Genomic DNA, 27,555 nt, shown 5'->3' on the forward strand with positions numbered 1-27,555 from the left:
CTGTAAAATCGTGCGGTTGTGTGTTGCCAAGCCAAGCCTTCGATGTGCTCGGCGTCACTTAAAATTCGACCTGAAATACCAGGCGAACAGAAATCAGCAGCAAGCAAATTTAATTTTTTGCAAATTCATTTTACGCCCCAAAAGTATGCTACACCACCCCCAAAAGTATGCAATTACAAAAATATGAACTACTTGCCAGTGTCACCACACCCTAGAATTGTTGGCCAGTGTGTCCATATTGAAATTTTTGGACTGCGCGGTTTATCGATTAATTTATCGGTGGCGGTTAATTTAAATTCAAATTTGAATTTGCACACTTTTGCCAGTGTGACCATATTGTAACTTTTGGCCAGTGTGACCATATTGTGAACTTTCGGTTGTCTGATTTATCGATTAATTTAACGGTGGCGGTTAATTTAAATTCAAATTTGAATTTTGCACTTTTCGCCAGTCTGACCATATTGTGAACTTTCTGTGCGGGACTTATCGATTAATTTATCGTTGGCGGTCAATTTAAATTCAAATTTGGCGGTTAAGCTAAATTGCACTACTGAGAGAATAAGGCATCGCCATTGGATTTAAGCGGCCAATCTAGATATTTTGCACTATTGGGAGAAATAGGCATCGCTCTAGTATTAGAGATGCCAATCTACTTATATATACTGCACTGCCAGGGTAGTCAATAGACAATAAATTCCATAATACAACTATCTTCGTTTCTTTTTATTAATTTTATTTTTATTTTACACACATTTTACTTAATCTTAAATAAATATTTATATACTTACTTTTCTTGACAGAAAAATTAAAATTAAATTATTTATTTATTAAATTTTTATATTTTTGTTTCATGTCATATAAAATTAAAACTATATATATTTTGGCAGATTCTCCCAATTTTACATTGCCTTTAATTTTGTACATTCAATGGCTGCAGTAACGACACCTGGTTATGTAAAATAGAAACTGAAAGCTGTATGCGCCAGTGCTCCTTACAAGATCGCAACTTAGAACATTTTCGTGTAGATGGCGCCATCTTCATGTAAAAAATATATAGCAAAATAGAAAATTTATCTTAACTGAGCTGACCTTTTTTTAATCAATATTTATTGATATTTTTATATGACAATTAAAGTTTAAAGAGCTCATAACTAAGCCAAAAATGCATTAATTTGAATTCGGAAAGCTGTCCGAAGTTGGTTTTAAAGAGATTTTTAAATCTGCTTACTCAATTTAAAATTTTAAAATGTTAAAAATTTGTTAATTTTTGGAAATTTTAATTTTTAAAATTTTTTTATTTTGAAAAAAATCTACAATTTTTGAAAATGTTTTTTTCCTGCCGGAGATAGCTAGAAAAATTCCCCAGTTGACGTTAATCAAGAATAGCAAGATTTAGGGTCGGAAATTACTCCCTCACAGTGTTTTAAGCTTCTGACTACAATTATAAAAACCTTGGAAGGGTGTACAGATAGATACATTTTTTAAGTTATTACCACTTTTTAGGCAACAATAATCATGGTTTACATTTTATTTTATACTTTTATAATTATGTTGGACACTTTTATATATCTTTTACCACAAATTAGATGAGCTTTTATATTTTAAATAAAATCCTGGTTAACATCTGCAATTTCAAAGGATTTCATTTACAAAATGATTTTCATTAATTATACTAAATTAAATCAGAGAAATATATGTTTTATATTTATAAATATAAATATTTTATCTAACAGAATTTTCAACTTGATTTTAGCTGATTAAAAATCACCTTTCACTGCCCAGATTTATACATTATCCTGATACTATTACCCCCACTCTACCTGTAAATTATGATTGCCAAACTATAGGGCATTATAGTGCCAATCCGGAACCAAAGTCAAACCCAAAACATTTCCAAAATTCCAAAAATCTCACGTCGCCTCTTGACTCTGACAGGCAATACGTCCGATTTCCTTTTGCCATAATTTTTGGCACTTTATGTCCCAGCAGATAAGACATGCCTTTATTTACTGTATTTTTTGTTTCGGTTTGTAGTATTATTTCTCTTTTCTCTTTTCTTTTTTTGGGCTGGCATTTCAAGTGTTTAGCGTTAAACGCTTCCTTCCATTGATATGCGCTAGTGCTCGCCGGGTTTTGGTGTTATTATCCTTTTTGGAAAACGTTTCACGTCGCTTTTGCCACTTCACCGAACGACGGAAGAACGGAGCAGGCTGACCCCGACCCTCACCCCAATCCCAATCCCGATCCCGACTCGAATATCAGGTCTCTTGGCAGTATCTGAATCGGTCTCGGTCGAAGTATCTCCTTCTCCTTCTCCTTCTCCTACTCTTTTTTCGGGGCCGTAAAAAAAATAAAAAAAAGGCAAAAAATCGAAGAGACAACGCTCTCATCAGTAGGGGGTCGTGGCTGCTGATTGGAGATTTTCCTTTCCGTAAGTGCATTCAAGTATCACAACTAAGTAATTGTCTGTGTGTCCGTTCCCTGGCTTAGATACTAAGTTGAACCCCCTAGGAAATACAGTGGATTATCGCTAACATAAAGTAGTGTGCTGGAAATGTATTTTACGACAAGAAATAGAAAGTATCAAAGAAATTGTAGAGTTAATAAAATAGTTACTTAATCAAATGTTAATTACAAATATAAATAAGGACAGGTGAATATATATTTTAAGTCATTTGCCTATCAGTTGTTTACGTGGGTAGGTTACTTAATTATTCACTCAGGTATTCAGTCAGTTATTTCCTAAATTCTCTTTTTTGAATCATAAAAACTACTCACATTTAAATTAAAAAATTTCCAGACCAAAAATAAAAAGGAATCTATTTAATATTTCCTAAGACGTTCACTCTTACGGTTGTCCACTGTACCCCATCGATTATGTTAATACAAAAACTAACCCCCGATCTCGGCGTTGTCTTAGTTGTGTTCTCCCTGTGTCCGTTACCGTAACCCAATGACCAAAGATTTTCATAATCTCCGAGCGGTTGTCAACGGTTCTCCCTACTCGACATTATCTCTGGAGTGTTGTCCCATTCCCCCGCCCCAAACACACACAAACACACACACACACTCCCCAGAAGATCCAGTTCTCGGTTCACACGTTACCCATGGAAAATTTCGGTGCTGCACTCGGTAATTATGCATGTTGATCAGTTTTTCCAGCCCCATTCCACCATCGTTTACATATAAATTTGTGGATTTCCCGGTCTTGGGTCTCGGTTTATACATACATAGGGTTACGCGGGGTCCAAATAGCCCGATTTACATGTGTAATGGCTATGCCACAACGTACACACATCGTTTTCATTTCATTTTCATTTTCATTTTCCATCGTCTCATTTTCACGTTCGTCCTTATGGCAATAGTAAGACCTGTATGTCATAGGGTCGTTGTGGGGGGGCCCCCTTTACGGTTGCGACATTTTAATTTGAACGCTATCGAGGGCGAGTGTAATGAGTTTCAATGAGTTCGCAGGGATTACTTTATTTTCCTGATTTTTCTAGATTTTTCTATAGTTTATATTTCTATAAAGATAACTTAGATCTTTCTAAGCAGGTTTTTTTATGGGTTCTACATGAAAGTTCTATAATAAATGGTATAGTATAGTAAAGAAACATATTAGTAAATTGTATAAAATCGAATTGATTTTAAATATGATCGTTATACATTGATTCCGCATAGGAAATACCATCCATATGATTTAACACAAATCTTTCTAAGCCAGTAAAATGATCTATATCAAAGGTATTAGTACCTTTATATTAAATATATAATATCAAAAAGATTTAATCAAAAAGATTCTAGTTAAGATCCCTAAACATCCCTCCCGCATTGTAATCCATCATATAAAGCCTAGATAAATCTCTCCAAGCTAATATATTAAATAAATTGTAAAAGAAAACTCCTATCTGCAAATCCCATAAAATCGTTTTGTTTTTGCTGATTTTGTTAGAATTTTTCCCGGGATCTTAACACGAAAATTCCCATTTTTCCCCCGTCGTAAATTCTTACCTACTACATACCACCAGCACACGTAAACCCAAGATCACAGCCCGCACAAAACTATATACCATAAATAAATGCCTATATAGTACTATATAAGTACAGAGCGATCGTAAAGATCAAATCGCCTGTGACTTCTCAATGACTTTCGGGCCATGTTGTCGAAGGCATAAACAATTGCAACGGCAATTGGATGCCCTGTAAGTGGATACTTGCCGCGCCACTCGAAGATGTCATTTGTTTGCAATAAATAAGGCTGGCCCAGGGAAAAAGGATCCGTTCTCACTCCAATTTCCCAGACTTTGAATATGAAGCAATTAAAAAAAATGTTTTTCACTGAGAGAAAAATATATACTATATATAGAAATTATCTGTCATAAATTACTCTAATAAATATTACTGAAAACTGAACTTGCTTCTGAATATATCTTCAACTTCTTCAAGCAATTAATTGAAGGAGAAATTGTACCAAAATTATGCAAAAGATTTTTTAAACAAAAAAACGTTAAACCTATTAAACCATCACCAACCCTTTAAGTAATTTTTAAAAGCATAAATTTCGTAATGGTTAATCATTATCAAAGTGATTTAATTAATAATCGATTTTTTCTTCACTGTACTCACCACAGGCAGACACTTGTAGGCGTGTCAGAGCAGAAGCAAAAGGAAGCCCAGTTATTGCCAACATATGGAAGAGATTCCAATGCATATGTCCTCCGAAATTCCACCATCGCGCAGGGAGGAGAATAACCCCGATGCCTCTCTGCCTGTGCCAAAGTTCAATAACATTTCTGCAGTAATTTGCATTCATGCCATGCGAAATCTTTATTATTTACTGGCGGAACAGGCGCGACTTCCTTCCGCAGGAGAGTGAGAGACCAGTCCAGCAGACGACTTCCTCTTTATGAAAAGGGAAAACCCGGGGCAGTCCCTTAACCCCTGCGCCACCATCGGGGCTACTAAATAGCTTTCGTACGCAGATCAGGGGCAGCCGAAGTGCTCTGGTTTTTTTTGCCTCAGATTGCTGTGGATTGAGTCCGAGGCTTTATCAGTCCAAGACACTGGGGAAAAATAAGAAAATAATAATAATATTTTAAATATAATTTTATAATTTAGTTATATATAAAAACATTTACAGCTTAAAATGTGTTAGTTTTGGCCTTCATTATCTTTTATATTAAATACAGCCTTCAAATAAGTTTAAAAATGGTTTAAATAATTGGTATATTGAAAAGCTTATTAATTATTTACAAAAAATAATAGATATACCTGTACATCTTTATCTATTTCAGCACTTAGTTTTGACTACGTAGAGGCTAGCATTATATGAGTAAATAACTTCCTAATAATTTATAATATATATATTTAATATTTATAATATTCAAAAATCAATGTGTAATAAAAGAAAAGTTCGCTTATTATAATTTATATGTATATATTTATATATAATAAATTTTTAATTAATTTTTTTGTTTTCAAAATCATGTATTTACAGTCTCAGAATTATTCTTTTTAGCTTGAATAATAAATATATATTTATAATATTTTATAATAATATTTTAAGCCATAAACACTTTACTATATCTCCTCTGTTTAATCACTAATCTAATCATTTTTTGCGGTGCCACATAAACCTCAACTTTGGTCCAGATCAGATCGGATCGGATCTGTGGCACATAAAACATGTTAATGTTGCAAGCTGCAATTTTCAACGACGCGACGTTGCTGTCGATGTTGTTCTTGTTGCTCTTCTTGTTTCTGTTGTCCATCTTCTTTCTTTTGATCTGCTTTTGCTTGTTTTGCACTCTTCCCTATCAGAGGTCCTTGCATTATCCTATCTGAACTTCAAAAATAATTTAATTCAGAGCTTAAGAAAGACCTTTGCACAAGCTTTATTATTAGAAATGAAATAATATGGATGCTGATTTATTTAAATCTTGTCTGAATATAAATAAAATATAATTAGTATTATATAATAAATCAATATTTGATTTTTTTGCAGATCTAAACAATATTATGCTTCAATGTTCTATTGTTTATGTTTTTTATTTCGTTGTTATTCCCCATATAGATTTATAATTTTTATTATATTAGATAAATAAACCATTGAGATAGTAATTCAAGAACATTTTAAAATAATGTTATTGAACTTTAATCGAATTATTATATGATATGTATAAATGTTTTATAATATATCTCCTGTATGTTATCTATTTCGTTTTTACTAAAATGCTTCGATTTTGAATCATCCAATTGTGCAAAGTGCAGAGAATACAAACTTTAGTATGCAGTTTTAAATAGATTTTTTTAAACAGATTATTGTATAGTATTTATTTGTAATATATATTTTTAGGGTATCTGAGCTTTCGTTTATTTAATTTGTTGTTTTCGCAGCTTGTTTTGGTTTTGCTTTCTGTTGTGTTTGCATTTCTTTTCTTTATTATTCTTTTTCCTTCTCTTTCCCTTTATTTTTTTGATTTTTTTTTTGCCAACGAACCGGACTCGCATTCAAAGTCGCGTCTCTTGTCTTCTTAAGAGTGTGTGTGTTTTCTTTTGCGTTTTTTTTTTTGCGTTGCGTGTGCGCATGTGCGACGCCCCTGTGTATGTGTGCTTACAACATAATTTTAATTTATGGCGTCGCGCGGCCAAGTACAGTTGAGACTTGCGGCAGTAACCGGCGCGCAGACGCGTTGCGATGAGTCAGTGTGTGTGCCGCCCAAAGGGGGCGTGGCCGAAGTGTAGAAACAAGAATCAAAACAAAAGCGAAAACACACAATGTGCGAACTTTGAGAGTGGAAAACCCGAATTTGAACGACGAGTCCAGGAATCCCGAATCCTTTCGTGGCGAATCCTGTTCTTGGACAAAAAAACAAAACAAAAGCCAGACAGTCTGGGTTAAGAAACATCTGTGTTCGCAAAAGTACCACCAGGATCAGTAATTATTATTTAAGGATATTCCTATAGTTTATTCACCCTTGAAAACAATATTATATCATAGGAACATTAAGGAAGTGCAAGTTAGTTCGCATTGGGGAAAGTTTATGAAAAGCGAAAGTCTGATTTAATATATTAATACAAATTTCGTGTTAATTATTGTATCGAAAATATCATAAGCTTTTATTTATCAAATTGGTAACATTTTTAAGCCTTGAAAAATATTAAAAAAATTGTTTGTAAAAATATAGTTAATATCGATTAAAAATGATATTACACCTTCAGGCAGAAGCTTAAAAGAAAGTGAAGGAGTCATTTCCGATCCTATAAATCATATATATTCTTGATCAGCATCAATAGGCGAATCTTTCCAACTATATCCGGCCAAAAAATAATTTTTTCAGAAATTTCCCATTTTTTGAAAATTTGCAAAAGGGGTTACATCGTTAAAATTTAAAAAAATTGGCAAAAATTTAAGTTTTTAAATTGAGTATGCAGATTTATTAACCTAACAAAAACTAACTTGGGAAAGCTTTCCGAATTAAAATTAATGAATTTTTGGCTGAGTTATGAGATATTTAAGAATTGATTTGTTATATAAATATATCAATAAATATAAAATTTAAGGATTTCGAATATTTTAAGCTTAGTTATGATAGTTTTTCAATTAGATTCTCTAATTCAATTGCAAACTGCAAGAATTTATAAACTTAGGCTGCCCAAAGTAAGTTTGTCTTTCATGTTATGTTTTTATTATTATTATTATTTTTGCAAAAATTAAGTACAGTATGACCTGGCACACACACACACACACACACACACACACTGGGCAATTATCAATGTATCGGCAACAACAACATCTGTCGCCGGCAAGAAACAAGTTTCCCTCTGGGCAGGAGACACATCCTTTCCCCCAGCCGCTAATCATGGACCCCTCCTTGACCCCCAATTGATGTTTATTGGATGTCGGATCGTTGCATCGTTGGATCGTTGAATCGTTTCGTGCACCCAAATTATGATGGCGAAATTGGATGATGCGATATATCGTGCGTGTGTCCTGTCCACTGTCCAGCTCCAGATGGCTACTAGTTAACCCTCATCAGGCCGCGCACTTAACCCTTAACATCAAAGGGGCCAGCACACACATATACACCTCCTCCTCCTCTCCCCCTCAATCATAATCAACTTTTATGGAGTACGATTGCCCCCAAAAAGTTGACCAATAAATTCAGCATTATGTTGAAAATGTGAATTTTACACGCAATACCAGGCACCTGATTGGGGAATATTTCCCTTTTGTAATCGTAGTTGTAGAAATATCTTCATTAAGACTAAGAAATTAGTTTAATGACATTTTAAGTTTTGATTGTTCAAAAACATGATTTAAAAATGTTGATTGCAAAACAAAAGTGTTTCTGCTAGGTGTATTTATTAAATATCCTTAGAAAATGCAAATGTATTTAGGAAGTTTTTAGGTTTTGGTAATAAGAAAAAGTATAAATCACAAATAAAATAAAATAAAGCGACCAAATTTAGATATAATATACAACTTTCTAACTTTATAAAGAGCTTATTCCGGGAGTTCTTAAGATTATCTGGTACCCGCAAAACTAATAAAACTTTCTATAAAATGAGGTATTTATTTATGACTCAAAATCGGATAACACAATCCTCTTAGATTAAATAAACCAAATACAAGATCCTGATAATATATCCCAACTATTTGTGGCAGCTGATCAATTAAGATAATGTTGCAGTTTCTAACCCCCATTAAGTCCCTTATCCTTGTTGTCCTTCTTGACTTTCGGCAACTTATTTCCCACAAAAAAAAAAAGGAAAACGTGTGCTAATCAGGAAAGAAACAAAATTGATTTGTTTTTAAGACCATCGAGGAGAAAAGAAAAGGTAGGCTAGGAGGATTCCAAAAATCCCCAGGGGGGAGTACTTAGAAACCGCAAGTACCCAGTACTTGGGGTGTGTTTTGAATTCCTGTGTCATTTGCACCTTTCTCTCTTTACCCTAATCCCGATTAGTATTCCTTGGCCAGCTGTTAAGGAAGGGAAGGAGATTGTTTGTAGAGACACGAGTCAAAATCTCAGTACCCAAAATCCCCCGGTGAGTGCTTTCCACTTCGCGGAGACAATCAATCAAAGAAAAAACAACAACTGGCAACAGAAGAAGATCGATTGTATCAGTGCAGAAAGCATATTTTAAGTGTTTATTTTTGGTCAACACTTTCAGAACACTGTGAAAAAATAGGGGTCTTTATATAACGAAAGGTTTTTAGAATAAAAGTTTATATATAAGCTACCTCAGGCTCTTGTTTAGCAACTAATACTTTGCTTTATACATTTTTATGAATATATTGTTAATTATATATTTTATGTATTATTAAAAGCATCAACTATATCTTTAAATTTTTACTAATATCCTTTTTTCTCTCAGTGAACTGCCTGTGCATATTTATGCGACCGCACAAGTCTTGGCAAATGTGCAAGAAACGGAGGGCTCGAACCAGTTCCTACCTGGGGTGTCGCCTTACTTAAGTTGTCAACAATAAAGGTGTTGCAACCGGCGAAGGACGTGGACAGAGGTGCCCCGAGACCCGAGTCCGGATGGCAAAAAAAAAAAAAAAAAATAAAAATAATAACAAGAACAAAAATAAACACAATCCCAGTTTCAAAACTGTGGTCATCTCCAGCCAAGTGTGATCGTAATTAGCCCGCCGTTGAAAGAGATGGCAAGCTAAGGGATATTTGCATATAGAAAGGGATGGCAAGTCGCCCGCCAGCATCTCTCTCAAGTAATCTCAAGGAATATATCCTCACCGCAGGACAACGACAATGACCACACAGGCCTCCTCCCTCCTTACATGATGGGCCCAGCCTAAGCTGCTGTAATCTGCCCTTTACTCTTTCGAAGTATCTGCATACACTGCAAACAACAAATGTGAATTGAATTTCAATACAAGAACAAAGGAGCTATGTTGGTATTAGGAACATACTTAACTCAAAGGAAGAAGTACAATATAATATATGGATAGAAAAATAGAAGCTGTAGTAAACATTAATCTTGTGAATTCTGAAATATCAGAACAATATATCACTTTATCCTTAAAATATCTATATTTTTGAAAACAAGAAAAGAAGCTAGCCTTGGTAAGACAAAGTTTGTATACCCCTGAAACATTAAATTGGATCTAGCTTAAATTTATCATAATTAAGCCAAAAAAGGCTTAATATCAATTCGGAAAAGATTTCTGGGTTATTTTTTATTAGGTTAAAAAGCTGCATATTAAATGTATAAATTTAAAAAACTACAAATTGGTCTAAATTTTTAAAAATTTCAACAATGTAACCCCTTAAAAATTTTTGAAAAATTTTTTAAATTTGTTTTCATATGAAATATGGCTAGATTGATTCGGTTTTGCATGATAATCAAGAATATATACGATTCGAAATATTAAATAATTTATTGATTTATTATATTTATAATTAGTTTGAAAATTTTTTTATATGTTGCATTCCACTTCGTTTCATATAACTTTAAAGCATCATCCATTTCATCAAATCATCATCATCAAATTAGTGTCTAAATTAGACTAAAAAATGTATACTTAATTCTGTGCTTAGTTTATTATTAAAATTAGAATTCTTTGCATAGTTAATAAAATTTTTTAGTAGTGCACTCTTTCACCGAAGAATCTTTGCGTTGGCAGCTGCCACCAAAGAGCTGAACCAAAAAAATTAAAACTAAAAAAAATAACCAGAGGGCGACATCTCTGTTGCAATTGTTGGTCATTAGCACGCTGATCCCCGACCGACATGTAACCCGACCTCCCCATTTTAAATATATATATATATGTATATTTATATATATATTCACTCCTTTTTCTTTCTTCTCTTTACAAAGCTGACCCTCGAGGGCCAAAGTTCAGACTTTCTTTTGGGCCCCGTTTTTCGTTGCGTTGGTAAATCGTCTGCTTTTTTTATTAGTTTAGTTTTATTTTTGGTATTAGGCTAAGGTGTGTGTGTGTGGGGAGAGAGAGAAAGAGAGAGTGAGAAGGGGAAAGGGTGGTGGGGTGATAGCCTGGGGGAGCATAGAATTTATACACTGAGCTCCGAGAATGTTGAGTATTTGGTTTACAACTTTAAGAAATTCAATTAAATCGTATATTAATATACATTTAAATAATTTTATAATATAAATAAATAATTGATTATATATAGAAATTATAGGGAAACTAAATTTTCAAATAATTTGTAAACTCAACTAAATTAAGAAACAACACAAACAATAAAAGAATTGGAACTCTGAATTAAGTAATCAATCTTACTTCCTCTTCTTTATGTGCTTTTAATATTATTTTTATTCTTCTGATTTCAGTATCTTTAGCACGTAAAACTTAAATCTTTCTCTTTTCTTGCAGTGCATATCTTTGTATCTTTGAGTTACATTTTCTCGTGCCTGTCTTTTGGTTAATTGAGTGATGTGATGTGTGCGGCAAACAGCTGACTGGCAATGACAATGGCCCAAACATGTCGACACCAACCAACGCCCCCCACCTTTGTCACCCACCCACCTCCACCTACACCTCCACCTCCACCCCCAGCCTTTCCCCTTCCCCCTCTTTGCGATAGTGATAATGATGATTAAATTTACCGTACGTTGCCAACGAGAAAATATATATAACAAAAAAAAAAAAAGGAAAGAAAAAGTGTCGCAGCCATAAAAAGTCATTGAACCTTCTCAGCGGTAAATTATTGAAATATTGAAAGAAGTACCAAAAAAAAAATTAAAGTCTTTTATCACCTCTCTTTTTTCCACTTGCCATGTTGTTCCTCATTTTTTTTTTTTTTAGTTTTTCTGTTTGATTTTCTCTTTGACACAAATCAACTGATTGCCACGAAAAAAAAAAAACTAAACTAAAAAGTGGGAAATAAATCGATATTCAATAAGTTAAGTGATCCACAAAAGTGCGACTCTTAAACTAATGAGTAGAGCCAGGAGAAGTATTTAAATAAATATAGATTTTCTTTAATGGTTCTAAGAGGGAATGAGTATCTTTATTTAATTTTAAAATATATTAAAATATAAGATATTATTAAGAAGAGAGTTACTAGAGGAGGACAATGGGTTTTATTCAATTATATATAAAGGCAGCAATGAAGATCCCTTAATTGTTTAATCAAAAATGTATCTATACATTAAAGGTTATATGTATGTAGATATTTATCTTTCCAATATATATTTCTATATATTTAAATATGGGTTTTTACATTGTATTTTTATCAGATCCCTATTATGTATTGTCTTTAAAATGTAATAAAAATAGTATCTTTATATTTATGTAAATATTTATCTTTCCCTTACATTCTCATTTACTTATACTTTACTTGAATCTTTACCTTTTCCATTAAATTTTATACATATCCCAAAAATACCAAGACATTTGTTACCACCTCTCTCTTGACTTGGAATATCCCTACATCCATATGTGTTTATTATTTTGTTTAAAAACTGTAATCCGCAGTGCTTTTCCATCATTATTCATACCTAACTTGTAATTTGTACCTTTTACCTAATATATATTCAGGTAGAAAAGGATACATCGAAAGATCTCATCTCAACTTTTTTAGTTTTGCAATATACTTGGCACGACTTTTACTTTCGCTGATTGATAAATTGCTCGCCAGACGGTGCCAGAAATGGACGAAAATGTGGGGGCGTTTAGTACCCAAATGTATCTAGTATGATATTATATATTGTATACTCTATATATAATATAGTTTTCATTTTCATTTTCATGGGGACTGCCGGCTGTCAATCCGTTGGCGTTTTTCCGAATGACATATTTGACTAATTCCCCACGGAGGTCGAAGACCTCTTGATGAGCCACAAAAAAAAAAACTACAAAACTAAAAGGAAAAATCAACAAAATTGTGGAAAATGTGTTGCAAAAGGGTGGCAACTGTCCACTCGCATAATTAGCCAAAAATAAATACTAAAAAAAAAAATAAAACTCTATACAGAAATAATGTTTGCTTTTACAGCTGTGTGTTTCGCCATTTAAGTGGCAATCAAACTACTCCAGAGGGCACAGACATATATCCGTGTATATATAAATATATATATATGTATATAGCTGCATTCCCGTTTGCGTGTTAAAATTAAAAACTCGTAAAATAGTTGGTATGAAAAACAAACGTAAATTGCAGCATAACAAGCATTTTATGATTCATAAAAACCATCATCCAGAAGGGAACTGCAATACTAGGTCCCTCACCATTAAGGGTAATTATGCAATGCAGCAAATACACTGAGAGTCATAAATATTGAGCCACTGATGGGTTGGAATGTGTAACTAGGGGGATGATGATGATAATGATGGTGGAGAGGATGAGGAGTACAAGCAAAGAATTACCGAATTATTGCATTTTAATGATTATAATTAAACGATAGATGAAAGCATATATTGTTGTTAATAATTATAGATATTAATTGGATTTTATATATATATTATTTGTACTTAATTTGTACTTCAGTTTTTAATCTATTTATATAGTTAAAATCTCGATGAAAGTACATATTTCTATTAATCATTTTATATGTTAGTAATTGTATTATACATGATATATCATAGTTTTAAAAACTCATAACTAAGCCAAAAATGCATTCATTTTAATTCGGAAAGCTGTCCTATGTTAGTTTTAATTAGGTTAATAAATCTGCCTACTCAATTATAAATGTACAACAATTAACATTTTTTTAGAATTTGTCGTATATTTAGGAAGATTTTTCATTAGCTAAATGCCCTTAAGGCAATTTGATAATTTAAAAAAAAAGACAATTTACTTCTTAATGTAAGGGTAATTTTCCTTGAGTGATAAAAAACATTTAGTTAAGATGAGAGTAAGTAACCAAGAACAGTAATGACTTCCTACTTCTACGTATTACACCACACACACGCACATATGTTAACTAAGAGTTGGCCGGCGGTAAGCAGCCGTCACTTCGTTTCGGAGATGTTTAAACAAGTTGGGAATCATAATTGCAGACGTGTGAGATTTAGATTCAGAAGCTTGTAACTCTGTCGGAAGTCATTTCCGACCCCATAAATCATATATATTCTTGATCAGCATAAACAGGCAAATCTTCCTAGCCATCTCTGGCGGGAAAAATTTTTTATTATCAATTTTTGAAAATTTTAACGATGTAACCCCTTATAAAATAAAAAAAAAAAAATTGTAAAAAAAATTTTTCTGCCGGAGATGGCTAGATCGACTCTGCTGTTTATGCTGATCAATAATATATATGATTTATAGGGTCGGAAATGATTCCTTCACATTGTTTCATGCTACAAACTAAAATTATAATACAATGCAATTTAATGTTAAATATAGGAAATAATTAAGTATATTTAATTTAATGTTAAAGAATTGGTAAAGCAAAATATATATGAGTATCAAACTTAATGTTTAATAACGATATGATAATAACTATCAAATTTAATAGATAATAATATCAAATTTTAAATAATTTCTTTAATACAATTTTATTTATGGCTATTAGGACCTACTCTACTTGTTACTTTCTATTCCTGATCCCTTTCTGCTAGAATAATGGCCTTGAAACGCACTGTAGCTACCCCTAGATCATGTTGGTCCATTCATTGCTATAATAACCATCGGAATTGGAATCGAAATCGAAATCATTATTATAAACTATAATGCGGGATTGTCCAGCATCAAGAGGGGGGATTCTCGAAGGATACTTTTGAGGGGTGAGTTACCACAAATAAAAACCCAACAACAATTGGCCTTAAACCCCTATGGCGACTGCTCCTAACTGACTGAATGACTAAATGACTAAATGACCAAATGACTGAATGACTTACTGACTGCATGTGCGAATGACTAACTGACTGACTGAGCGTTTGACTTTCTTTTGCTGTCTGCATGTTTGCCTTTTTCATTTTTAGCATTCGGGTTTAACATTTCGTGACCTGCATTTTGTTGTTCGAAATAAATTGGTCGGTCGATCCCTCGGTCTCCTTTTTGGCATATGGCAAGCATGTGGCTCACGTACAAGCCACTTCACTCCTTTCAATTATGTGCGAAGCTGCAGCAGCAACAGCAACCAGCAACATTGCAGCAGCAACATACAGCACGGCAGCAGCAGCAGCAGCAGCAGCATCTGATGCACAGCAGCAACAGCTCAAAATAATGGACTCATCCATGTGTAGATCGAAAAATTAAATACTCTTGCAAGATCGATTTAAAAAAAATGTGTAAAACCCTAAACAAATACTTTTTAAATTTAAATATATATTTAATTAAATATATATATATATTTGTATATATTTATAAAAATCACTTTAAAAACAACTAGCTAAACTTCCATCCTTAAAGAAAAACTATCTAAGTCGTGTGAATCAAGCATATATTCTGAAAATTTATTATAATTATTATTATTATAAAAGATAATTATTATTGAAGCCACAGTCAATAGTCAGAGTGAAATATTTTCAATATTTCAATATTTATATATATTATATATTCAATATATACATAATGTTATTTATAATAATAATTATCCACCAAAATTCTAAATCATTTCAAAGAGTCTCAATATTTCTTAGCAGAGCATCAGCATATCCACCACAACCTATAAACAAATTGTCCAAGTGTGTATATACTTATAAGCAAAACTGTGGCTCCTTTTTCATTAACTGTTTGCCTCTCCTGGGATTCCCCTCCACAAAACTTGACTCCTGCTCGCCGCTTTAATTACAATTACAGTCAGCAAAATGCATATGACACGATCGAATAGCAGCAGTAGCTTCCTTTATTTTGTTTAAAACTCTACACGAGTGTCACAAAATCGAAATCGTGAAACAAAAAACCAACAAAAAAAAAAACAAACTGAAAAGCGAATTTCTTAATTCGAAGGAGAAGAGAACATTTAAATTTCAACTTGATTTCCCAGGGTACTGTAACTGATAAAACCAGAATAAGAAGTCCAAGAGATTAGGGGTCCCCATCCTATATGGGTCACATACAAATAGACCTCTGATCTCCGACTTCTTCCTCAAAGTGATTGCAAAATTCCCAGAATGAAGAGGAGGCACCACACCCCGTCAACTAGAAAAGCACTTGTTCTCTGATATCAACCACGCCCTCTCCTCGATAATAACCCTTCCCGATAATAATAATAAATAATATTTCCAAGATTCTGACGTCAGAGAAGAGGGGAGAGAAGGGAAGCTCTACTATATTACTACACACTTTCCCAAGATCCGCTTAGAGAAGAGGAATTCTGACGAGTTTGCGATTAATTTATATGCCGTCTCGGCTTTGTCTCTCCTCTCGTTTTCAGCTCTTTTGATTGATGATTAATCCAGACTTTGACTTTTGGCATTGACGATGGGGCCCAACAAACTCGAACAAGAAGCCTGAGAATACTTGTGTTCTTGTGTGTTAAGCTTGTGTCTTGTGTGTGAGCAAAAATACTTGTGGACTCCGGGGCACTCGGACTGTGAAGTGACTATATAATTATACCCTAAACAGAGGAGAGGTAGCTAGAATTTTGTAAATATTTTTTAAGAGCATTAGAATGGGATGAATATTTTTTAATTCAAGTTGAAGTTGAAATAAAATATACAATCTAGATTAATCTGAATTTATAAACTACTAAAAATATAACAAGCCCTGAAACCATACTATCTTTGAGAATATATATGAAGTTTTGTTTTATTATATTTATTTCAAGAAATTCATTCATAGGTAAGAGCTTATGAGATATTTATATAAGCGTCAAATATCGTAAGAGTATGGATATATCAATAATTTATGGTATCCATAATATATTTCAATATAATCAATGTAAAATATTGGCCTACCTCAATAGATAATTCCACTTCAATCAAATCACAAAATGTCTAATTAATTCATTAGAAATATAAAAAAAAATTAATCTAGAAATAGAGTATTTCAAATCCGTTATATATTTATTAAACGAAAATGCAAATATGAGCGGAAACGCCTGCTTTGAATGGATAACAAACTGCGACCGCAGCAAAGGGAACTCTCTTGGGGTTACCCATAAGGGCAGAATGTCGAAACCGCAGAATTTATGTTTGTTTATTTTTTTTATAAACATATTGTACAAAATTATTATCTCCTTTTTTTGCGAATATTTATTTATTTTTTATTTGTAGCTTAGCTTTCGATAAGCGAATAAATACATTGTATTTAATGCGATTTTATGCCATTCCTGAAATCGATTTTCCCTCGGGGGATTCGCTGAGATTTCCTGCCGGAAGGAAAAAAGAATTTTTTGCAAAGCCACTACGAAGACTCTTTAGAATTTTGCGATTTCATTTCATTCGTTTCCAAGAAGTTTGATAAGTTTTTTTAAATGGAAATATATAGAAAAAAAGTTTAACGGAAATAAAAAGTGGAACACAATAAGAATAACCCATGGATTTATATAAAACTATATACAAATCTTTTTTAAAAAGCAATCAAAGATATTCGTAGATTAATCCTGCGTTGAAATTGAACTATCTTCTAGAGACAGTCGTTCCTCCATAATTAACCATTTCCCATAGGGGAAAAATTCACTCTGGGGACCTTCCCTTCAACATTCTAATGAAGATCCATTCAAAAAATATAAAACTACAGAGACAAAAAAAAATAAAGATCAACTTGCCGTCAAACTTAGTTTTTTGGCTTAGATCGTAAAATCGAAAAAATGTTTGAAAGACTCGTAAAAATCAAACAAAGGCAACCTTCACAAAAAACTAGAAACTATAAATGTGTAAAAATCGATGCAAAGTTGTTGTTGCCTTTGACTTTGCTTTGCTTTTTTTTCGCATACATTTATGTTTATTTTATTTAAGAGCAAACATTGGGTTAATAAACATAAAAAAAGATCGCTTGAACTGCCATGGAATTGCTTCATAATTAGTTGCTGTTAAACGATGCCAGTTCGAAGATCTCGATGGAAGAGATGACTGGCCAAATTAACAAAATACACAAAAAAAACCTGACATGAGCCAGAGATCAAAGCACACACACTCACGAGCTCTTTTTCTTAATTTTTTATATATATACTATTTTTTTCTGCGGGGTGAGGGGGCAATGACATCGGACATTTTTCCCCCATTTATATAGCATATAGTACAAGTAGTTTGTCATACGGCAGAATCATCTTGGATATTCGACAGAAATAGACGACGATTGCCAGCAATTCAATGATCTTTTTGACAGATCAGTGAACAGACCTGAATCTTCTTAGATTTTTATTAGAGTATAAAAAGAGTATTATGATTTTAGTAAGCAATAAAGAAGTTATTTGTGAGACTATGTATCATATATATTACTGATCGCAGCTATGAAAAAATAATAAAGCAATTATTTCTAAATTTTATAAAAGCCTACATAATTAAAATTGTATAAAATTCCAACAAAGCTTTAATATTTAAAATTATTAATTAAACAACCTACCAATAAGTGTAATCGAAACCTAATTATTTATTAACAGAAACTAGCTTAGCAAGGCTTTTCAAAGTAAAATTGTAATGCCTTTTTGACTTAGTTATAATAGAGTAAGAATACCAATTCCAAACTTTAAGGGTACATAGACATTGGCTTCTTGAAATAAGCTTCCTTTCTGGTTTTCTCTTCAAGTGAAGCAGTTACTTGAGTTGATCGCTTGGGGAATAGGGGTAATAACAGAAAAAGTGCTGGGAAAACCAAAGAAGGTTCTTGAAAAACTGCCCCAGGAAAATGCTACAAGCTAGCATTATATTATATATATATATATATAATATATTATATGTGCTTGTTATAAATAATTACACAAAATATTTAAAATTCCAAAGTGATTAAATATTCTCAACGAGGTCTTCATATTATACAAAAAATATATATATACAAACATTATTAAGAATATTAAAAATAAGTATTTATATTAAAATAATAGGAAGTATTCTAATTAATTTCTATATTTAAAAAAAGAATAGGAAAACTAAGGCAAACTCACCACATTTGTTTCATATTTTACATTTAGTTTGAAACCACATCTAAAAAGAGTAAAAGAAATTTTAAACATTATTAACAAGCTATATTTGATATAAATTATTATAGAAAACAAAATATAAAATATTTTATATAATCCTTTTATTTAAAATATTATTTTAAAACCTTAAGAAAATCATTTTATTTAAAGGAAAACCCACACAGTTTGCGAGAGTAATATTCATTGGATGCTGGCTGCATCGACATAACCTTGCCTAATTATCTGTGGAATTGCATGTCAGCCTCGTCGTATCAGCTGAGATGAAAATCAAATAAATATTTACAAAAAGTGCAGCCATGGAAAACTGGGTGGAAAATTAGGAAGGAAATTGGGTTAACAAGAAAGGCACGCCAAAGTTTATATACGCTTACAGATTGAAATTGGATCACTAGGAATTAATACAATATAAATTATATATATTTATATTAAAAACAATAAAATAAGGCCTGCTTTTATTTCATACACCATTTTGCATTTTCATCTATTCCTAACGATCGTTTGAATGGCAGCTATATGATATAGTCTTCCGATCTGTCCCGTTCCGACTTATCTAAGAGTGAGAGTATATACAAGACTAACTGCAAAGTTTCAGTTAGCGGAAATGTGTAAATATTTTGTAAACAATTCGTACGATAGAACAGAAACTGCCACTACGCCATATAACTATATTTGTATCTCCTCCGAAACTCTCTAAATTAATTAAACATTTTTTTTTTTTTTTTTTGTATAGTTTTTATATTTCCCTTTTGGTTCAGACAACAGGTGAAGATGTGAAGACAGCATTCGGTTCAATGCTCTGCGGCTATCTAAATCTGTGTGTATGTATCTTTGTGGCTACTAAATATTATTATTGGCAGTTCTACGAAATGTGGAATTAACTCATTCATTAAATTTATACATAAGCCACTAAAACACACCGAGAGTAGCCGAAACAAGATATTGTAGATGCACAGAGAAAAAGTAAAGGGTTTTTTTTTTGAAAGAAAAGAGGTGCGAAAGAAATAGTTTAAAATATATCTATTTATTTATTAATAGAGAAATAAGCTACTATGAGTTAAGATATTTATTTTATATATATAGTAAAATACTTCATATTATTTTTTATGCCAAAGAAAGTCAAGAAATTAGAAGGTTATTTTGTCTATCAGAAGGCTTGCTCTTGAAATTATGAATTTTCAGGTATTAAATATAATACTTAATATATTTAAAGTATTGTAGAATTAAGTTATTTTCTATCCTTGTACAATATATATTTTTTTATAATTATACAAAAAAAAAATTAATATATATTTTATATATTCTTTACCATTACCCTTTATTGTGTAGTATAAAATTTTTGAAATAAATTCTTTCCCAATTCCGATCTTAAAAATCTATTTAAAATTATATATTCAAATAAAATTCTTTTAGCATAATTTATCAAGATTTCTCTCAGTGTTTAGGCCCTGCGCTCATAAGCATAACCCTCATAACGAATAACGAAACCTGCAGCTCCAACAAAAACCAAACTCAACCGAAATAAAATAACCAAAAAAACAACAACAATAAAAAACAGGAGACAAAAAAAAAAAATAAAATAAAACGAACGACGACAACGAACCCCGAGCCTCGTATTAATTGTCGGCTAAATTCTTTTTGAACACCAGATTTCGGATCAGAGAACAGGTACCACAGCAACAACAATGGAAGAGAGATAGAAAAAGAAATAGAAACAGAAACAGAAAAAAAGGGGCCGCTAAAGGTCGCCTAATGAAACATTCTAATAGATGCAAAGACTCCGATCCGAAGAGTCATCGATTTGGATAGAATATTCAGCCACACTGAGAAAAAAAAACAATTAAAAAAAAATAAAGTCTAAAAGAAATTCTATGATACAAAAATCTATGAGTAACAACACGGGAGGGTAACATCGGGAAACTGAAATTTCTATACCCTTGCAGAGAAACTCAAATGTAAATCGATATTTTTAATTGATAATTCTTTAGGTAAATTAATTAATTTTAAATCTGAATTATAATCAGTAAGTAGCTATGAGCAATAAATAACTCTGAAAAATTAGTATCTATGACCAGTAAGTATCTATGACCAGTAAGTAACTTAAATAAACAAACATGTATGATCAGTTACTAACTTTGAACACTAATACACAATGACTTGCAACTTTTGTAACACAACACATTTCTGATACTTGGCCGGCAGAAGACACTTCGTTCCGGGGATGTTAGAACCAGTTGGGAATCATTACTCAGATGTGCGAGATTTGTTTTGGAACAAATTTAAGGACGAGCTATTTGAATGAAACTATGGAGATATTCTTCTATATAATTTTACTGGTACATAAGTCGGGGCATGACAAATCGGTGGACTGTATATATATATTTATATAAATTTATATAGCTGCAATGGGAACGATCGGAAAATTTTAAGAAAAAAAACTATGAGCAGCAAGTAACTCTGAACAGTAAGTAGCTATGAGCAGTAATTAACTCTGATCAGTAAGTAACTAAGATCAGTAAATATCTATGATCCGTAAGTAACTCTGAACAGTAAGTATCTATAACCAGTAAGTATCTATGACCATTAAGTAACTATAATAAGTAAGTATGTAAGATCACTAACTAACTTTGAACACTAATACACAATGACTTGCAACTTTTGTAACACAACACATTTCTGATACTTGGCCGGCAGAAGACACTTCGTTCCGGGGATGTTAGAACCAGTTGGGAATCATTACTCAGATGTGCGAGATTTGTTTTGGAACAAATTTAAGGACGAGCTATTTGAATGAAACTATGGAGATATTCTTCTATATAATTTTACTGGTACATAAGTCGGGGCATGGCAAATCGGTGGACTGAATATATATATTTATATAAATTTATATAGCTGCAATGGGAACGATCGGAAAATTTTAAGAATAAAAAATATGATCAGCAAGTAACTCTGAATTGTAAGTAGCTATGAGCAGTAATTAACTCTGATCAGTAAGTAACTAAGATCAGTAAATAGCTATGACCCGTAAGTAACTCTGAACAGTAAGTATCTATAACCAGTAAGTATCTATGACCATTAAGTAACTATAATAAGTAAGTATGTAAGATCACTAACTAACTTTGAACACTAATACACAATGACTTGCAACTTTTGTAACACAACACATTTCTGATACTTGGCCGGCAGAAGACACTTCGTTCCGGGGATGTTAGAACCAGTTGGGAATCATTACTCAGATGTGCGAGATTTGTTTTGGAACAAATTTAAGGACGAGCTATTTGAATGAAACTATGGAGATATTCTTCTATATAATTTTACTGGTACATAAGTCGGGGCATGGCAAATCGGTGGACTGTATATATATATTTATATATAAATATATAGCTGCCATAGGCACGATCGGAAAATTTTAAGAAAAAAAACTATGAGCAGCAAGTAACTCTGAACAGTAAGTAGCTATGAGCAGTAATTAACTCTGATCAGTAAGTAACTAAGATCAGTAAATATCTATGACCCGTAAGTAACTCTGAACAGTAAGTATCTATAACCAGTAAGAATCTATGACCAGTAAGTAACTTAAATAAACAAACATGTATGATCAGATACTAACTTTGAACACTAATACACAATGACTTGCAACTTTTGTAACACAACACATTTCTGATACTTGGCCGGCAGAAGACACTTCGTTCCGGGGATGTTAGAACCAGTTGGGAATCATTACTCAGATGTGCGAGATTTGTTTTGGAACAAATTTAAGGACGAGCTATTTGAATGAAACTATGGAGATATTCTTCTATATAATTTTACTGGTACATAAGTCGGGGCATGGCAAATCGGTGGACTGAATATATATATTTATATAAATTTATATAGCTGCCATGGGAACGATCGGAAAATTTTAAGAATAAAAAATATGATCAGCAAGTAACTCTGAATTGTAAGTAGCTATGAGCAGTAAATAACTCTGATCAGTAAGTAACTAAGATCAGTAAATATCTATGACCCGTAAGTAACTCTGAACAGTAAGTATCTATAACCAGTAAGTATCTATGACCATTAAGTAACTATAATAAGTAAGTATGTAAGATCACTAACTAACTTTGAACACTAATACACAATGACTTGCAACTTTTGTAACACAACACATTTCTGATACTTGGCCGGCAGAAGACACTTCGTTCCGGGGATGTTAGAACCAGTTGGGAATCATTACTCAGATGTGCGAGATTTGTTTTGGAACAAATTTAAGGACGAGCTATTTGAATGAAACTATGGAGATATTCTTCTATATAATTTTACTGGTACATAAGTCGGGGCATGGCAAATCGGTGGACTGAATATATATATTTATATAAATTTATATAGCTGCCATGGGAACGATCGGAAAATTTTAAGAATAAAAAATATGATCAGCAAGTAACTCTGAATTGTAAGTAGCTATGAGCAGTAATTAACTCTGATCAGTAAGTAACTAAGATCAGTAAATATCTATGACCCGTAAGTAACTCTGAACAGTAAGTATCTATGACTATTAATTAACTATAATAAGTAAGTATGTAAGATCACTAACTAACTTTGAACACTAATACACAATGACTTGCAACTTTTGTAACACAACACATTTCTGATACTTGGCCGGCAGAAGACACTTCGTTCCGGGGATGTTAGAACCAGTTGGGAATCATTACTCAGATGTGCGAGATTTGTTTTGGAACAAATTTAAGGACGAGCTATTTGAATGAAACTATGGAGATATTCTTCTATATAATTTTACTGGTACATAAGTCGGGGCATGGCAAATCGGTGGACTGAATATATATATTTATATAAATTTATATAGCTGCCATAGGCACGAGCGGAAAATTTTAAAAATAAAAAATATGATCAGCAAGTAACTCTGAACAGTAAGTAGCTATGAGCAGTAATTAACTCTGATCAGTAAGTAACTAAGATCTGTAAATATCTATGACCAGTAAATAACTCTGAACAATAAGTATCTATAACCAGTAAGTATCTATGACCATTAAGTAACTATAATAAGATAGTTTGTAAGATCACTAACTAACTTTGAACACTAATACACAATGACTTGCAACTTTTGTTTCTGATACTTGGCCGGCAGAAGACACTTCGTTCCGGGGATGTTAGAACCAGTTGGGAATCATTACTCAGATGTGCGAGATTTGTTTTGGAACAAATTTAAGGACGAGCTATTTGAATGAAACTATGGAGATATTCTTCTATATAATTTTACTGGTACATAAGTCGGGGCATGGCAAATCGGTGGACTGTATATATATATTTATATAAATTTATATAGCTGCCATAGGCACGATCGGAAAATTTTAAGAAAAAAAACTATGAGCAGCAAGTAACTCTGAACAGTAAGTAGCTATGGGCAGTAATGAACTCTGATCAGTAAGTAACTAAGATCAGTAAATATCTATGACCCGTAAGTAACTCTGAACAGTAAGTATCTATAACCAGTAAGTATCTATGACCATTAAGTAACTATAATAAGTAAGTATGTAAGATCACTAACTAACTTTGAACACTAATACACAATGACTTGCAACTTTTGTAACACAACACATTTCTGATACTTGGCCGGCAGAAGACACTTCGTTCCGGGGATGTTAGAACCAGTTGGGAATCATTACTCAGATGTGCGAGATTTGTTTTGGAACAAATTTAAGGACGAGCTATTTGAATGAAACTATGGAGATATTCTTCTATATAATTTTACTGGTACATAAGTCGGGGCATGGCAAATCGGTGGACTGAATATATATATTTATATAAATTTATATAGCTGCCATAGGCACGATCGGAAAATTTTAAGAAAAAAAACTATGAGCAACAAGTAACTCTGAACAGTAAGTAGCTATGAGCAGTAATTAACTCTGATCAGTAAGTAACTAAGATCAGTAAATATCTATGACCCGTAAGTAACTCTGAACAGTAAGTATCTATAACCAGTAAGTATCTATGACCATTAAGTAACTATAATAAGATAGTTTGTAAGATCACTAACTAACTTTGAACACTAATACACAATGACTTGCAACTTTTGTAACACAACACATTTCTGATACTTGGCCGGCAGAAGACACTTCGTTCCGGGGATGTTAGAACCAGTTGGGAATCATTACTCAGATGTGCGAGAATTGTTTTGGAACAAATTTAAGGACGAGCTATTTGAATGAAACTATGGAGATATTCTTCTATATAATTTTACTGGTACATAAGTCGGGGCATGGCAAATCGTTGGACTGTATATATATATTTATATATAAATATATAGCTGCCATAGGCACGATCGGAAAATTTTAAGAAAAAAAACTATGAGCAGCAAGTAACTCTGAACAGTAAGTAGCTATGAGCAGTAATTAACTCTGATCAGTAAGTAACTAAGATCAGTAAATATCTATGACCCGTAAGTAACTCTGAACAGTAAGTATCTATAACCAGTAAGTATCTATGACCATTAAGTAACTATAATAAGTAAGTATGTAAGATCACTAACTAACTTTGAACACTAATACACAATGACTTGCAACTTTTGTAACACAACACATTTCTGATACTTGGCCGGCAGAAGACACTTCGTTCCGGGGATGTTAGAACCAGTTGGGAATCATTACTCAGATGTGCGAGATTTGTTTTGGAACAAATTTAAGGACGAGCTATTTGAATGAAACTATGGAGATATTCTTCTATATAATTTTACTGGTACATAAGTCGGGGCATGGCAAATCGGTGGACTGAATATATATATTTATATAAATTTATATAGCTGCCATAGGCACGATCGGAAAATTTTAAGAAAAAAAACTATGAGCAGCAAGTAACTCTGAACAGTAAGTAGCTATGAGCAGTAATTAACTCTGATCAGTAAGTAACTAAGATCTGTAAATATCTATGACCAGTAAATAACTCTGAACAATAAGTATCTATAACCACTAAGTATCTATGACCATTAAGTAACTATAAGAAGTAAGTTTGTAAGATCACTAACTAATTTTGAACACTAATACACAATGACTTGCAACTTTTGTAACACAACACATTTCTGATACTTGGCCGGCAGAAGACACTTCGTTCCGGGGATGTTAGAACCAGTTGGGAATCATTACTCAGATGTGCGAGAATTGTTTTGGAACAAATTTAAGGACGAGCTATTTGAATGAAACTATGGAGATATTCTTCTATATAATTTTACTGGTACATAAGTCGGGGCATGGCAAATCGGTAGACTGTATATATATATTTATATATAAATATATAGCTGCCATAGGCACGATCGGAAAATTTTAAGAAAAAAAACTATGAGCAGCAAGTAACTCTGAACAGTAAGTAGCTATGAGCAGTAATTAACTCTGATCAGTAAGTAACTAAGATCAGTAAATATCTATGACCCGTAAGTAACTCTTAACAGTAAGTATCTATAACCAGTAAGTATCTATGACCATTAAGTAACTATAATAAGTAAGTATGTAAGATCACTAACTAACTTTGAACACTAATACACAATGACTTGCAACTTTTGTAACACAACACATTTCTGATACTTGGCCGGCAGAAGACACTTCGTTCCGGGGATGTTAGAACCAGTTGGGAATCATTACTCAGATGTGCGAGATTTGTTTTGGAACAAATTTAAGGACGAGCTATTTGAATGAAACTATGAGATATTCTTCTATATAATTTTACTGGTACATAAGTCGGGGCATGGCAAATCGGTGGACTGAATATATATATTTATATAAATTTATATAGCTGCCATAGGCACGATCGGAAAATTTTAAGAAAAAAAACTATGAGCAGCAAGTAACTCTGAACAGTAAGTAGCTATGAGCAGTAATTAACTCTGATCAGTAAGTAACTAAGATCTGTAAATATCTATGACCAGTAAATAACTCTGAACAATAAGTATCTATAACCACTAAGTATCTATGACCATTAAGTAACTATAAGAAGTAAGTTTGTAAGATCACTAACTAATTTTGAACACTAATACACAATGACTTGCAACTTTTGTAACACAACACATTTCTGATACTTGGCCGGCAGAAGACACTTCGTTCCGGGGATGTTAGAACCAGTTGGGAATCATTACTCAGATGTGCGAGATTTGTTTTGGAACAAATTTAAGGACGAGCTATTTGAATGAAACTATGGAGATATTCTTCTATATAATTTTACTGGTACATAAGTCGGGGCATGGCAAATTGGTGGACTGAATATATATATTTATATAAATTTATATAGCTGCCATAGGCACGATCGGAAAATTTTAAGAAAAAAAACTATGAGCAACAAGTAACTCTGAACAGTAAGTAGCTATGAGCAGTAATTAACTCTGATCAGTAAGTAACTAAGATCAGTAAATATCTATGACCCGTAAGTAACTCTGAACAGTAAGTATCTATAACCAGTAAGTATCTATGACCATTAAGTAACTATAATAAGATAGTTTGTAAGATCACTAACTAACTTTGAACACTAATACACAATGACTTGCAACTTTTGTAA

At 32.6% G+C, this 27,555-nt stretch overlaps 1 long non-coding RNA gene across 2 annotated transcripts in view; it reads right to left on the reverse strand.

Annotated features, from left to right (window-relative positions):
• Window positions 1-708: 708 nt before the first annotated feature.
• Window positions 709-27,555, reverse strand: part of LOC110184391 (uncharacterized) — a 45,246-nt gene continuing 18,399 nt past the window's right edge. The window contains exons 2-4 of one of the 2 annotated variants that reach the window (XR_015270329.1): window positions 18,985-19,024; window positions 4,627-5,063; window positions 709-1,036 (exon numbers count right to left, since the gene is read on the reverse strand). This is a non-coding gene — a long non-coding RNA (uncharacterized LOC110184391). Of the gene's footprint in view, window positions 1,625-4,626; window positions 5,064-18,984; window positions 19,025-27,555 lie in introns of both variants that reach the window. The other variant, XR_015270331.1, reaches the window with a different exon arrangement.

This window comes from Drosophila serrata, unplaced genomic scaffold (assembly GCF_035046125.1).
Source record: "Drosophila serrata isolate PLE 108 unplaced genomic scaffold, ASM3504612v1 contig_8, whole genome shotgun sequence".
NCBI classification, from domain to species: domain Eukaryota; kingdom Metazoa; phylum Arthropoda; class Insecta; order Diptera; family Drosophilidae; genus Drosophila; species Drosophila serrata.